Genomic DNA, 16,022 nt, shown 5'->3' on the forward strand with positions numbered 1-16,022 from the left:
TTTCCCAATCTTAGAATTCCTTGTGAAAACTCACCAGCTTTTTAGTGTGCATTTCTCATAATATACACATTTATGAATGTCATTTTCAGCAACACTGAAAGCACTCAAAACCATTTAAAAGCACCCACACGCTACAACACCCACTCTCAGAAGACCTGCCACAACAGCCAGTTAGTAGCCAAAGGACTGTTGGAACCAAAAAGGAGGCCAGCCTCCCATGGAAGGGAGTGTGGGATAACCAGCCTCACATAATCAACATACTTCAGTCTAATTAATACATGAAGGAGTTAATACCATAGAGTAGGCTGTCCTGCCCGGCTAGCAATGTCACTTCCCTTACTTTAGGAGGAAATAGGCAAACAAGACTATTGTTTTCCTCCGAGTCTACCTGAGAAGTTCGGTGTGTTAAGAGGTTTGAGCTGGTTGCTCCAGCAAAACAGCATGGCTCTCACCATATACTTTTGAGTTCCTATATCAATAATCTAGGAACTTTCACCACTTTGTAACTAAGCTTAGTTTTACTGCCTGTGCAACTTTTCTGACAGATATATGGGAAAGCACATGAAGCAGGCCTTTGAAGAGTTTGTAAGTAAACCAAATTTTAACTTATCAAACGTGTTGTCTTCTATGCTAGGGGAAGTGGGACTCACTTACTTGGAAGGGCATATTTTAAAGGTCTAGCAGCTTATATTTCTACACTTTGTTATACATTTTGTGACTCTAAATCTCTGCTGCAGTGCTCTCACCAAAGAATACTTGTCCCAAACTTGGATCCTGGTATCCAGGAATTCTCATTTCTATATATGTTTTGCACCAACAAGGAGTTCCACAATCTGGGAGCAGCCACTAAGAAGGCCCTTTTTATGTACCCTCTCTCTAATATACACATTTTTGTACAAATTTCTTTAATCGGAAAGCTCCATCACAACATTCAGAGAACTGCGAATTTTAAAGGGTAGCTGTGTTTTGGTTTGCATATAATTTTGGGAAGTGCACCAAACAGAATCTCCTCAGTATCCTCTTCTTTTCATTCCTTTTCTGCTAATGTACTAATGAATCATGATGTGTGACCAGACCAGCTCTGGCTGTTTTTCCTTTAAAACCTCAAGTCGTCTGCACATATTGTGACCCTAGAAAGGAGGATATGGGTGTTGGCTCTGCATATGGGATTTTCATAGCAGGGAATGATTGGTGCTGAGGCCTAGCAAGGAAGAGGTGAATAAGGTCTTCCTTGATACATGTATTCTGTATTAAACTATTTCATTTCTGAACCAAAGAAAACTAAGCTGTACAGCCGTACCTTGGTTTTCGAACAGGCTAGTTCTCAAACGTTTTGGCTCCCGAATGATCGAAACCTGGAACTGACTGTTCCAGTTTTCAAACATTCTTTTGGAAGCTGAAAGTCCGATGGGACTTCCGTGGCTTCCAATTCCTGCAGCCAATCAGAAGCCACGCTTTGGTTTTTGAACGCTTTGGAAGTCAAACGGACTTCCAGAATGGATTCCCTTCAACTTCCAAGGTATGACTGTATACAGTGGTACCTCGGGTTATGTACTTAATTCGTTCTGGAGGTCCGTTCTTAACCTGAAACTGTTCTTTCTTTTTTTTTAAAAGATATTTATTAAAGTTTTAAACAATAAAACACACTTCACATTCAAAACAGGATAGGAAAAAAAGAAAAAACACCATCACAATCAATCAAAAAAACAGAAAAACACAATAGAAAACCCACCATAAAAAGTGAAAGAAAAAAGACATAAAAAAGACATAAAAAAAACCAAAACCAATTTCTTAGATATTGTTCTCATAACCCTCCTTCCAGACTCCCTCACCTCTCCCTTTTCTGTGTTCCCTTTTACACAATCTTATTCAGCAATGCCTCACCTTCTTTCAAATCTTATTTTATATTATACATTTCAACTATTATGCCTCCAAATTTTCCCTTTATTATCATTTTATTTAAGTTTGACATAATATTATTCTGACTTCACCTTTGTTCTTATAAACCATTTTTTACATACTCCTTTCAACTATATCACTAATGCCATATTATCTTTATATCCTGCATCCTTCTAACATTCATACAATTTGCAATGCTTTTGCAAGTAGTCTTTAAATTTCTTCCAGTCCTCTTCCACTAGCTCTTCTCCCAGGTCTCGGATTCTGCCAGTCATTTCTGCCAGTTCCATATAGTCTATCAGTTGCATCTGCCATTCTTCCAGAGTGGGCAAATCTTGTGTCTTCCAGTTAACCTGAAACTGTTCTTAACCTGAAACACCACTTTAGCTAATGGGGCCTCCTGCTGCCACCGCGCCACCGGAGCACAATTTCTGTTCTCATCCTGAAGCAACGTTCTTAACCCGAGGTACTATTTCTGGGTTAGCGGAGTAACCTGAAACGTATGTAACCCGAGGTACCACTGTATAGCATTCGGAGAATAATGCACATTGAGTCAACGGTGCATAATGTCATATTAGTTTTTGCATAATTTAGTTTAGCTTTGCTAGATGTAGGAACGGTGCGAGGCATTTTGAAAAGCACTGCTGCTCCACACCCAACCACTCAGAGGTGTCTTCAGGAAACTCTTTGAGCTCTTTCCCTAAGCGTTAGCCATAGATCTTCTGAACCTTAGGAGCACCTCTTGCTGCCAGAAAGCCTCTCCTTTGGGTAAACATTATGAGAGTTGGAAGGCCACCTTTCAGAGATGTTGTATTGCATTCTGCATTTTAGATCCTGCATGGAGAGGGTATAGATTACATGGCCCCCAGGTCCTTCTGTTCTATCAAAGCTAGGCGTTTGCTCTTCTTTAAACATCTGAAAGGAACGTGGGTGGCGCTGTGGGTTAAACCACAGAGCCTAGGACTTGCTGATCAGAAGGTCGGCGGTTCGAATCCCCACGATGGGGTGAGCTCCCGTTGTTTGGTCCCAGCTCCTGCCAACCTAGCAGTTTGAAAGCACAAAGTGCAAGTAGATAAATAGGTACCACTTCGGCAGGAAGGTAAATGGCATTTCCGTATGCTGCTCTGGTTCACCAGAAGCGGCTTAGTCATGCTGGCCACATGACCCAGAAGCTGTACGCTGGCTCCCTCAGCTAATAAAGCGAGATGAGTGCCGCAACCCCAGAGTCGGTCATGACTGGACCTAATGGTCAGGGGCCACTTTACCTTTACTTAAACATCTGAAATCCTCAAGAAACCAAATTATGGTGCCAATACGATCTTCTGGGGCTTTGGTGTGCTCTAAGAGAATTGAAGCATGCACCCACAATTTTGGCTATTGGGGTTTTCCCTCCTGGGCTTTGCTTGTTTCTTTCTTTTTTCTTGAGAAAGATAACAGAGGAGAACCAAATTTCCGGAGCAGTGTCTAGCCCCTCTTTGCCTCATCTGTGAACCCCAGGTAATCAAGGACCTGCTCATCCTTGGCTAAAAGGGTTCGTGCTGTACATGGAAATGGACTAACCCTGTCATAAATCAGAGCCACAACAGCAACCACAACAGAAGCAATTACAGCAGAAACCAGCCTGGCGTTGAAAACAGCCCAGCTGCTTCCCTTAAGCATGATCTATCGTCTTGGAAAGGAAAATCTCAATAAGTGAAGAAAGGAATTCGAGAGCACCTTCTGATAAATGTTCATTTTCCTGGAAGGAATGCATTCGGGGAAAGGATTATTAAGGCACAGGTCGAAGCTGCACAAGCAGGGATCAAAAGAGCGCAAGGGGGGATAGATAAGATGAATTTCCTAGGCCAATGCTGAATAAGTGTTTTTATGGTAGACCGAAGTGCTTTAAATTTTGACCCATGAGCACTGTCCCAGAGTTCAACATAATACATCTGCCTACATATCCACACGTGTGTGTGCTGAGCTTAAAACTAAGGTGGTCATGTGACCAAGTTACCATTTGAGGTGCTGGAGGAGACTCTTGAGAGTCCCATGGACTGCAAGAAGATCAAACCTATCCATTCTGAAGGAAATCAGCCCTGAGTTCTCACTAGAAGGACAGATCATGAAGCTGAGGCTCAGATACTTTGGCCACCTCATGAGAAGAGAAGACTCCCTGGAAAACACCCTGATGTTGGGAAAGATGGAGGGCACAACGAGAAGGGGACGACAGAGGACGAGATGGTTGGACAGTGTTCTCGAAGCTACCAGCATGAGTTTGACCAAACTGCGGGAGGCAGTGGAAGACAGGAGTGCCTGGCGTGCTCTGGTCCATGGGGTCACGAAGAGTCGGACACGACTAAATGACTAAACAACAACAACAACGAACCCAAGTCTGGTTTAAAGATAAAGAAACAAGAGCATTGGGAGCAATAGAATTGCCTATTCCCAGTTAGCACCAGGATAGCAGCCTGAGCAAATGCCCGGGTCATCTGGTCATAGTCTTTCTCACTGTGGTGACATGTACTATATTCAGGGATGGGGGGGGGGACTTCAATTCAGTTTGCATTTAAAGGCAAACTTACCCTCATTAGCCCTGTCCAGAATATTGCATGAACCAAATACAGCCATCTTTGAAAACTCACACTTTTCTGAATTTTGCAATTCAGGTCTCCAGCCAAGTAATGTGTACAAAAATGTACGTATTTGGATACAGTGTGCATAGAAATGCATGCATTGGTGAAAATGACATACAAAAGTGCATTGCATAAATGAAACGCTTTGTCAAACTGTATATATTTTGCCAAATTGCATACAAAAAAATTGTCTTTTGGGAGAAATTCGCAATAAGATGCTTTTGCATTTTCGTGAGGACTTGTTTAAAAAGCAATGTGCAAACTGGTGTGGAAATGTGGAGAATTGAATTTAAGACTGGAAAAATTCCTAACTGACAGTATATCTATCAAAATTACAGTATTTCTAAATGTGCCTTTATACATTTAAATATAACACATGAAAAATCATGTCCTCTTTCCCCCCTCTTTTTCTTCTTTTTGGTGGCTCTCCTACCTGAAAGGAGGTTTACCTGATGTGGCTGAGTGGATCTGAAACTTTCTTAAGTTTTTCCTCCTCCTTTTTTAGCTGCTAGGTGAAGGAATAAGATTCACTGTCACGATCGACCATGCAGAAAAGAATAATACAAATGCCCCACAAGTTTTGTGAACTAGCGTATGGAGAATTATTTTGTAGACACTTGCCCACCTGCCAAATCCAATGCAGTCATAAGTCGGTGTAGCCAACATGCCCTGATGAAGCACACCCTCCTCCTTAAGGATTTTTCTTCTGTTTCCTGTGTGCGCTCCAGATACAAAGTTGTCTTGCGTTGTTTTTGTAATCCAAATCAAATGTTTAACAGCTTGGCTGGCTGGTCTCACTTCTACACACGCACACACGCACACGCACACACACGCTTCTAACCTCCCTTCCTCTGTTTTGTGCTAAATTATCCTAACCTTTTTTTTGGTTCTTTATGTAAACAAATGTGCTTGCAAGGAACAGCGTCCATTCTGTTTACACTTCATTTGGGATGACCAAACAGAGCATTTACGAATATAATAAAAACTGTTTGGCGCAATTGCAAAACCAAACTGGAGAGTATTGCTCTTAATGAAAAGGCAGGAAATGCCAGATTTCTTCCTGGCTGTAGAGATCACGAGGGTTTTTGTGCCGTTTGGCGCGAGCAGCGTAGTTCGACTTCTTTCATCCACTCTGATGAGAAGCCGAGAAGGTTCAGCACTCTCTTCTTCTTCTTCTTCTTCTTCTTCTTCTTCTTCTTCTTCTTCTTCTTCTTCTTCTTCTTTTGAGCTTTTCCCATAAATAAAAGGAGAAGGATCTGATGTGTCTTGGGCTATCCCATTGGTAGGTTCCCCCTTTCTTATAACTTCGTCTAGCAGAGCCTGGGGTTATTGCAGCGGGAACAGGAGAGAAGCATATAGAACCATTCTAAGAAATGAAATGTTAAAAGGGACTTACAACAAAGCAGCAGCAGACTCCCTCAGAAGGCTGTTTGTCTTTGCGGCCCCGGCAGAAAGCTTCAAGTGCAATAATTGAAAACACACCCTCCGACTGTCACATGACTTTCTTTCAGTAATTCTGTACAGGGCTATGGGACACAGCTATTGTTTCCTAACCGCAAAAAGGGGCAGGGGGAAGAAAAATGATAAATGAACCCAGTGGATTTTTTTGTGTCCAGGGCATCCCACCAGATGTCTTAGTGTACCCCACCCCCCACAAGTAGGGTCTTGCCATTTTGGTTTACCTTATAAAGGGTTAACTCTTCTGACAAAGGCTTGCAGTTTCATAGGATGGAGGCAGAGAAGAGAGGAAAGGTTGTTGCTCATTGGCATGGCATCTGCCCAGTGTGCAAAAGGTCTTGGCCTCCACCCCCAGCATCTCTAGGTAGGGCTAGGAGAGAACCCTTTCTGAAACCCCAGGGAATCACAGCCAGTCAGTGTAGACCAGGGCTTTCCAAACTTGGGTCTCCAGCTGTTTTTGGACTACAGCTCCCATCATCCCTAGCTAATGGGGGCAGTGGTCATGGATGATGGGAGTTGTATTCCAAAAACACCTGGAGATGTGATACCGAGCTAGATGGATCAACAGGTCTGACATTGTACGAGACGGCTTCCTCGGTTCCTAGGCCTTATAGTTTCCATTACATCTACAGGGCTGAAGGGCACTACACAGCAGGGTGGACACAGTTATCATGATGAGCTGGAGGGGCATATTCTCCCTCATCACATTTTGTCTAGCATGAAGAGGGATAAACTCAAAGGAGAAGAAGGCAGCATACTGCCCAGACATCTATTGCCCATTGTCTATTGAGATGGTCAGGGTTAAATTGAAGTGCCTGTCATTCAGAGCCAGTTCACAGATCGAGGAGGCGATTTGCCAGTGCATTTTCCTTTCCTTAAAAGTTGCAGATATGCGGTCTCAGTTGGATCAGGACTGTGAGATTCATGGCCAGTGTAGACCATGCATGAGGACTGTATGGCCCTCCAGAACTTGCAGGACTACAGCCCCCATCAGCCCCAGTAGGCATGTCAATGGGCAGGGATTATGGGAAATGTTGTGCAGCAATATCTGGAAGTCCTAACCCCAACCCTCTAACCGTAGCCTGTCATATTTTTGTATGTTATTTTCACTAGTATATACCTTTTTAGGCACAATTTATCATTTTGGTATGCATTGCATGGCTGGAGAACTGCACTGGAGAATTGCAAATTTCCCAGGGTGGCTGTATTTTGCTTCATGTGTTGTTTTGGAATGGGCCTGTTTGTTCTTTAAATGCAACCTGACTTGAATTCCTCCCCCATGATCACCATGGGAATGTGACTCTCAGCAGGAAGGCAAAAAATATTATGGGGTATGCTACAAGTCCATATGGTTGACAGGTGTGTAGCCATTATTCTTTTTAACACGTGAAACAATTATTCATTCTCCAACTTACGAAGCTGCCTTACATTGAGTCAAGCTATTTTTGCCCATCCAGCTCAGTCCTTGCTCTGACTGGCAGCAGCCCTCCAGGGCCTCAGACTTGGGGTTCCCCACCACCTTTTGTCAGAGATGGTGAGCATTGAAACTAGGACTTCTTACATGGAAAGCAAGCGTTCTGCTACTGAGCTATAGGATTACGCCTCTCTATACAGTGGTGGCGCTGTGGGTTAAACCACAGAGCCTAGGACTTGCCGATCAGAAGGTTGGCGATTCGAATCCCCGCGGTGGGGTGAGCTCCCGTTGTTCGGTCCCTGCTCCTGCCCACCTAGCAGTTCGAAAGCACGTCAAACTGCAAGTAGATAAATAGATACCGCTCCGGCAGGAAGGTAAATGGCGTTTCCATGCGCTGCTCTGGTTTGCCAGAAGTGGCTTAGTAATGCTGGCCACATGACCCGGGAGCTGTACGCCAGCTCCCTCGACCAATAAAGCGAGATGAGCGCCGCAACCCCAGAGTCGGTCACGACTGGACCTAATGGTTAGGGGTCCCTTTACCTTTATACAGTGGTACCTTCAGGATCCGTTCCAGAGCTCCAGTCGGATCCTGAGGTTTCCACAACCAGAGGTGCCTGTTCTGCGCATGCACATGGCGCGACAGGGTGCTTCTGCACATGTGCGCCGTGCGTAGAGTGCTTTTGTGCATGCATGAGCAGCGAAACCCAGAAAAATACTTCCGGGTTTTCCGCTTTCGCAACCCGAAGTTTACGTTAACGTAAGCCGAGGTTCTACTGTACATGGAATGTTCCTAAGATGCTGAAGAGACCCGGCGCTAATGGAGGAGACGTATTTGTTAAGCTGCAGTTTGCACAGCAAAAGGGTTTGTAGGAAAGGAAATGTTGACAGCTGTGACTTGCTACCGAAAGAGCTCGCCTGATGATTTGTGCTCCTCGTGCCTCCTAGCCGCCCCCAGCCAGATTCCTCGGAAGCCTGTCAAGGATCTGTGATTCAGTTTGTGTGTAGGTGAAATGCCCTGGCCTTTTTGTGGCATTTCTTGTGACGAGCAAGGACCGTGCATTCAGAATTTGCAGTGTGTAAAAAGGAGGGACCAACAAGCAGCAGGGGCTCCCGAAAGGCAACTGCTGTGAAACCATCACTGTTTTGCTAAGATGTGTGGGCCCTGATAGGAATGTTACACTTTAACAAAACTTTTGAGTGAGTATGTATTCAGGGATGGAGAGCATCTGTGGGTGGGTGGTAGAGGAGGATGAAAGAATGTCTTTAAGGATTGCTTTGCTTGATCAGACCAAAGGCCATAATCCTCTGCTGCTTATAGCAGCCTGTCATATGCTCCCAGGAAGCTCCCAAGCAGGGCATGAAGTCTGCCCCTGTTGTTTGTCACTGAGCTCTGGTAAACTGCACCTGAACATGGAAGCTCAATTTAGCTGTCGTGTTTAATTGCCATTGGTAAAACGTAGGCTCCATAAAGTTCCCTAAGCTCTTTATTTAACAGAATTTTAATCGAAAGCCTCTAAGTGGATCACTTGAAACAATATAAAAGACTCATTTTAAAATACAAATGAAATTGTATATTAGAACAAGCTGAGCTTTAAAGAAAGGATCAGAATGTAAGTAAAATTGGCAGTATTAAAAATATACATAATAAAATAAAAATTCAGCTCAAAAGTATACACCTGGGTAAAGGTACCCCTGAATGTCAGGTCCAGTCATGGACGACTCTGGGGTTGCGCGCTCATCTCGCTCTAAAGGCCGAGGGAGCTGGCGTTTTGTCCGCAGACAGCTTCCGGGTCATGTGGCCAGCATGAGTAAGCTGCTTCTGGTGAACCAGAGCAGCACACGGAAACGCTGTTTACCTTCCCGCCAGAGCGGTACCTATTTATCTACTTGCACTTGACATGCTTTCGAACTGCTAGGTGGGCAGGAGCTGGGACAGAGCAATGGGACCTCACCCGATTGCGGGGATTCGAACTGCTGACCTCCTGATCGGCAAGCCCTAGGCTCAGTGGTTTAGACCACAGCACGACCTGCGTCCCTTACCCCTGGGTAGGCTTACCTAAACAAATAAAAAGTTTTTAAGCTAATGCCAGAAGAAATACAGCCAAGGTCCCTGCCTGGCAGTGGCATAGCATGGGAGGGGCATGGGGTGGTTGTGGCAAAATTGTTAGCGGCAGAAAATCTCAATACCTGGTGCCGCCACAATACAGCTACACGCTTCTATTGCTGGGCTCTGTTGAAAAAAGTTTCCGCATGCGAACCAGGAAATGACCTCTCCAGACAACCGAACAACTCTTCTTTTCTTATCTCTGCAGCTGCGATCTCCTGGGTGATGCAGATGCTGTTAGGCAGTTGAATGTGCATGCATATTCCTTCTGTTTCCCTCCCTCTGCATGGCCCCGGGCACTGGCAACCCATGCTATGCTAGTGCTACCTAATGTCAATGTGCAGAGAGTTCTAGAGTGTAAGCGTTTCTACAGTGAAGGCTAAGTTACCTTGCAAGTGCAGGACAAACACTAGGAAGCATTCATAGGAATGCCAGTTGCATATCTAGACCCCGCAGCCACCCCCTTGTAAAGAAGACACCAGGACACAGATAATACGCTAATGTTAACTGGGCAAATTTTGGCCACAACTTTATTGATTACAGACTGTGAGCGGTATTGGCTTAGGCATTGAATGAACCTGACTATATCTGACTCCTGCCCATTGCGCAGGAAGTCCAGTAAGGGTAAACCACCAGAAAGGGGAGCCACGTCGATGCAGACCAACTTGAGCTCCCCCAGATGTTTCCGTTGGGGTCATGTCATGGCCCTAGCCCTGCCCCGGGCTTTGGACAAGATCCACACCCCCAGATTCCTTTAATGGAATACCCTTAAGCTTGGAGGGGCAGGTGATGGCCGCACCTCCCCTCCCCCATCATAAGGTCAAACAATGCCCAACCGCAAAACCTTACAAAGTTGTGACAATTGCTACGAGGTAAGCGAAAACCACAAGGCCCCATGCCAATTTTGCCAACTGGAAAAATTCCTACCAGGCCCCTCAATGGCAACCAACCGAGGTCCACAGCAAGGCCGATAAAACAGAAACCCGTAAAATAGGGAGGGGGGAGGGAGTTTAAAGAAGCGAGCCAAGAGGAAGCCCTCTGGCTTGCGCCTAAGCTTAAATGACCCCGGCCACGCCCCCCCAGCCACCGGATTGGCCAGCTGGATGATGACGTGGCCGGGATCCCCCGGGCAATGTGGGACTTCGTCCCCCGCCCCCAGAGGAGAGTGGGTGGAGTGAAGTGGAGCGGACTTCTGCAAACAGAAGCAATCGAGAGGGCATATGTGAGATAAGGTGACCCTTCAAGTAAGGGTTTGTGAAGAGAGGTTGGGGGGACAGCCTCTCCAGTGCATCAAAATATTGACAGTCCAATTGAAAGGTGAGCCAATCAGACTGGAAGTGAGGTTGCAAGGGAGAGATCAATGATGAAGCAGCGCTGCTTAGCCTGACAGAGGATAAGAAATGCATTGGGGCAAGAAATGCATTGGGTGTGGATGCCGGTGACCGATACAGAGAAGGGGAAGCAGGAGCTGATAGACATACGGGAAAGGAAGCAGCAGTAAAAGAGGCGGCAGCAGATCAAGGATGAATCGGAGCGTGTGAGAGACAGAGGTGGAATGAAAGAAGAGCGTGGGAGGGAAGGTAGGATGGCAGCCTGGCGTGAAGATGAGAGAGTGAGAGTGGGCGGACTGGAATGGAGGACAGAACGGGAGCATGAATGTAGGAGTGAGCATGAAACAGAGGAGGAGGAGAAACAAGCTGAGGGCCGGGTAATAAGCAGGCAAAAAACAGGGGAAGAAATGAGAGGCAGGCGTAAGACCCTGACTAAAGCCAGAATAAGGGAACAGAGCATCACCTGTGGCGCATTAGGAGAGGAGAGATTACAGCCATATGAAAGGGAGTGGGGAGCTTTAGCAGAGAGGCAGGAAGCAGATAAGCGAGGAAAGGGATTTGGGAAGTCTGGGGCAGCAGACCCCCAGTGGCAGGCCAGCAGGCAGGAGCATAAATAAACAAATTATAAATTTGCCTGCTGATGAGGAGAGCCCTGACCTCGAAAGGAAGAGGTGCTCACTAGGTGGCTTTGAACACAGAAGGCACCTCAGACCTGGAGGAGCATGAAGGGGGTGGGAAGGATTTTTCCATGTCATGTTGAAGGTCACGGTGGGGATGTTGCTTTTGAATGTTCCCAAATGGGAGTACTCCCTGCAGATAATCATGCAAAAAAACACCTGGCTTGTCTGGAGGAACAAGGACGCTCCCCGATATGTTAGTTTTCATAACTGATGGAATAATGGAGAGAGTAATCTCAACTAGGGATGGGCAAATCCGTCAACTTCGGGTTCTCTTGGTTTTTCATTTTTCCAAGCTCAGTTCGCAAACTGATGTGATGGCTTTTCCAAAAAAAATTATAATGAAAATTCATTAGCATTTTAATTTTTTTTCTAATAAACACCTATCTAAAATGCAGTTTTCCCTAATGTACACATTTTTGCAAAAGAGTTTCCCCTAATATAATGCATTTTCGTATGATATTTTCATTGATATATGCATTTTATGCAAACTTTACCCCAGTATGTGCATTTTTGTGTCCACATTACTTGGCTGGAGAGTTCCCCAGCAAAATTCAGAGAACTGCAAATTTTGAAGGATGGTTGTGCCGCAGTTCTTCTATTGTTTTGGAAAGTGTGGATTGGGTAGATTTACATTTCAAATTGAACTGAACTAAATTCTCCCCCGCCCCAAGTCTCAAAACAGAGAATCTGCTAAATGGGCAGCCCAGGTTTACATGTAGCTTGAATTCAAGCCCCAGTGTCAGCATGCAAACACCTCGGGCAGCTTTTGGGAGTGGAGTATTCCACCAGGGCTTTGTGGAACTGACGCTTGTCCTGGGCCAAGTGGCTGCATGTGAATCTATATTTCCCACAATGCTCCAAAACAGTGGAACCATCAGGCACTGTGAGGGCACTGTCTAAAATCTTAGACTGAGGACTCATTCAGACCTGGAACCAGCCTCACAATAGTCCTGCCTTCATCTCTCTCCCACCCCCACCCCCTTATGCACAAAAGGGGTTATTGGGTTGTTGCTTTTATTACATATTTTGTGGTTTTATAGTTTGATTTTGTTCTGTGGACCGCCCTGAGACCTCCGGGTATAGGGCAGTATATAAATAAAAGCCCCAGTCACTTTTGCCTGAATTAATGGGACCATATGTTACAACACTTGTGACCATTATAGTTACTCTTTGCCATATTCTTCTCAGTTCTGCAATATGTCTTCAAGCAGAGTGCCTTTAAATCACACAGTTTTGATCCTAGGATCTTATGACCAACTATTCCCCCCCCCCTAATAACTGGTTGCTGTGCAGCATATAAATTATTTTGGCTTTGGAGCCGTAGTGATTTATATGAAATTGCCAATTTGGCATTGCCACGACTGGTGTTTTTTTTAATCGTTTTTGTGGACTTTCATCTACATTTTGAATACTAGTTTCTTAAAAAAAAAAAATCTGGCTTCTTTTTAAAGTGGTTACTCCTAAAGTAGAGGCTGAAATAAAGACCCCTTTAATGCCTGAATTAAAGGAGGTATTATAAAATACCATTTGACACACAGCCCAACCCCCCCCCCAACCCCCCAGTTTTCAGGAAAAGTTGTCTGGTAATATGAAAAATACAGTAGTACCTCGGGTTAAGAACTTAATTCGTTCCGGAGGTCCGTTCTTAACCTGAAACTGTTCTTAACCTGAGGTACCACTTTAGCTAATGGGGCCTCCCACTGCCTCCACACCGCTGCCACACAATTTCTGTTCTCATCCTGAAGCAAAGTTCTTAACCTGAGGTACTATTTCTGGGTTAGTGGAGTCTGTAACCTGAAACGTCTGTAACCTGAAGCATCTGTAACCCGAGGTACCACTGTACTTGAATTTGAAACTGAATGAATATTTGGAGATGGAAGTTTTTGACTAAATAGAAGTTATTTTAACCACAACCAAAGCTCTTACCTTTATTTTCACAGGTTTATCACCCCTTCCCCTTTATACTATAGAAACAGTGGTCAGATAGGCTGTAACAGGAGTGGGGAATATGTGGCTCTCCATGTTAGGATATTTCCGTTCCACCTTAAGAGAGAGCAGGCTTGTGAGTCACAGAGTCTGCGTATTTCCTGTTACAGGATGTTTTTTGTTTGCTGTTTCCTTTCGATTTCAGTCGGTCAGAGACACTGACACAGAACGGTCATGTTTTCTCTTTGTTCTGATCAACGCTAAATAAAGTCTGTAAATTATGCTCTCTTCTGCGGTGCAAGCTTTCTGGCTGTGGTTTCTGCTGATAAAGAACAGTGTGCACAAGCCTGGAATGTGGCAATCTATTTCTGAGGCTTTGTGTCGCTAACTGCTGGATCTGCCTGGCTACGGGAGATCGATGGACGTCGGGCAGCCGGCTTGGGGCCATGATGGACAATATCTCCCTGGCAGTTTCCCAACAACAAGGTTTCGGGCCCAGATTCACAGCACCTACAGGAGAGTAAAGCTGCAACAGACTGCGTTTGAGAGGTATGAAGTGGGAAAAGCGAAAGAAAGGGAGGCTTTTCTGTTTTACCTCGGACGGAGCCTTTGAACTCCGGCAAGGCTTAATTGGCCTGGGAGCTGCGCCAAAGAGGCATCGTGATTAATGGCTGCCAAGATAAGGAGTCTCTGAAGTTAAAAAAAAACTCACGGCTCAAGTAAAAAGCTGGAATGGAGTTTTTCCACGCTTTTGAAGCTTCAGAGGCCACTGAGTGCCCAAAGTTAAATCGGCACAATTATCAGACCTGGGCAAAATGGTGTGAGAGTTTGCTGCGTCAGTATGGAGTGTGGCATACTGTGTCTCAAGCCCCCCCAGATCCTCTGACAGAGAGATGGAAAGCCGATGATTCGAGGGCCATAGACGTAATAGTCTTATCCGTATCTCTTGAGGAAATTAAGACGCTGGCTGGCAACACCACTGCACGTGGAATGTGGTGTGCTTTGATGAAAGCTCACAAGTCAGTCGTCCCAGCCCAGAGTTTGACTGCATCGGAGGTCCTGGCTGTTTCCCAGAATGCGAGTGAATGCAGGGATGCTGAGGGCACCGGTTGCAAGCTGCAGGGGGAGCTGACCGTCACGTCATCCCAGGCAGCATTCCAGCCTCCAGGGGGAGCCAAGGAGTCGGCAGCTGAGAGCTCTGTTTCTCGTGAGAACCAAGGTCATCGCCTTTGCAGAGGCCGGAAAGGCAAAGGTAAACAGGCGTCTGCAGATGGCCAGAAGCAGCAGGGGGGCAAGCTGCAAAAGCCCACGCCAGTGGAAGACAAGGCTATGTCTGCTGGCACAGCTTCACCAAAGGCTAAAGGCACGTCTGCTGGCCAGGAGCAGCAGGGGGGCAAGCTGCAAAAGCCCAAGCCAGTGGAAAACAAGGGTTTGCTTGCTGTGAAGGCTGCTCCAACAGCCAAAGGCAGCTTTGTTGTTGATTCAGGCTGTACCCGCCACATCTCGAAGGATCGGCACCTCTTTATCTCCTTCAAGCCTCAGGAAGGTGAGATCCACCTGGCTGATGGAAGGACGTCGCAAATTGCAGGAGAAGGGACTGTGAAACTTGCAAGTTTGCATACAACCATCAGTAATGTGCTGTATGTTCCTGGAGCTGCGGATAATTTGTTGAGCGTCCCGCAGCTTACTGGACGTGGTTTTCAGATTTCCTTCAAGAGGAGCGTCTGTGTCATCAGTAAAGGCAAAGAGGACTATTTGCATGCAAAGTTTATGGATGGTTTGTTCCATATAACTTATGATGACACTGCTGTTGTATCTAATGCTGATTCTTGTTGTGTTGCACAAACTAACAAAGTTCTTCATGCAGGTTGCATTCATGAAGCGCATCGAAGGTTTGGTCACCTCTCTTGGAAGGCACTGGCCAAGATGCCAGAGGTGGTTGAAGGTTTGAACATCAAACCCTGTAAATTTCATATGAAATGTGTATCTTGTGCAGAGAACAAGGTGAAGGTTGCTCCAAAAGGCAAAGAGTCTAGCAGGCAGGCTTCCAAGCCCTACCAGCTAGTGCACGCAGACCTGGTTGGGCCACTTACGCCCTCTTTAGGAGGAGCAAGGTTCTTCATGGTTCTAATTGATTCTTTTACTAGGTACATTCATGTGTTTATGCTCGAACAGAAATCGCAAGCGTTTCGGAAGTTTAAAGCATTCTGTGCTTGGTTGGAGAATGCTCACGGTAAACGTATTTCCTGTCTGTTTACCGATCGGGGCGGGGAGTTCACTTCTCAGCAGTTTGAAGCTTTCCTGACTGAGAAGGGAATCCAACATGACATGTCAACCCCCAGATCGCCATGGATGAATGGGCTTGCGGAGAGAGCAAATCAGACATTGCTGCAAGGAATGAAAACCTTGTTGCATGATGCCAATCTCCCTGATAAGTTTTGGGGGGAAGCTTTGAGGAATCTGGTTTACTCCGTTAATCGCAGACTGTCATCACCCATTGGTTGTACCCCCTATGAGAAGATGTTTGGCAAGAAACCCAACACCAAACACATGAGAATTTTTGGTTCTGACATGTGGGTACGCACCCCACAAACC

The 16,022-nt window shown here is 45.6% G+C and overlaps 1 protein-coding gene across 4 annotated transcripts in view; it reads right to left on the reverse strand.

The window, feature by feature from the left end:
• The window catches only part of IL16 (interleukin 16), an 84,898-nt gene that overhangs the window by 53,701 nt on the left and 15,175 nt on the right, over positions 1-16,022 (reverse strand). Inside the window, exon 1 of one of the 4 annotated variants that reach the window (XM_028706038.2) lies at positions 5,911-5,986. The exons of 2 other annotated variants lie outside the window; for them this stretch is intronic. The gene's annotated coding sequence lies outside the window, so the exon portion shown is untranslated. Of the gene's footprint in view, positions 1-5,139; positions 5,866-5,910; positions 5,987-16,022 lie in introns of those variants that run through there. One more of the 4 variants, XM_028706039.2, reaches the window with a different exon arrangement.

Source organism: Podarcis muralis, chromosome 14, assembly GCF_964188315.1.
Source record: "Podarcis muralis chromosome 14, rPodMur119.hap1.1, whole genome shotgun sequence".
Lineage (NCBI taxonomy): Eukaryota > Metazoa > Chordata > Lepidosauria > Squamata > Lacertidae > Podarcis > Podarcis muralis.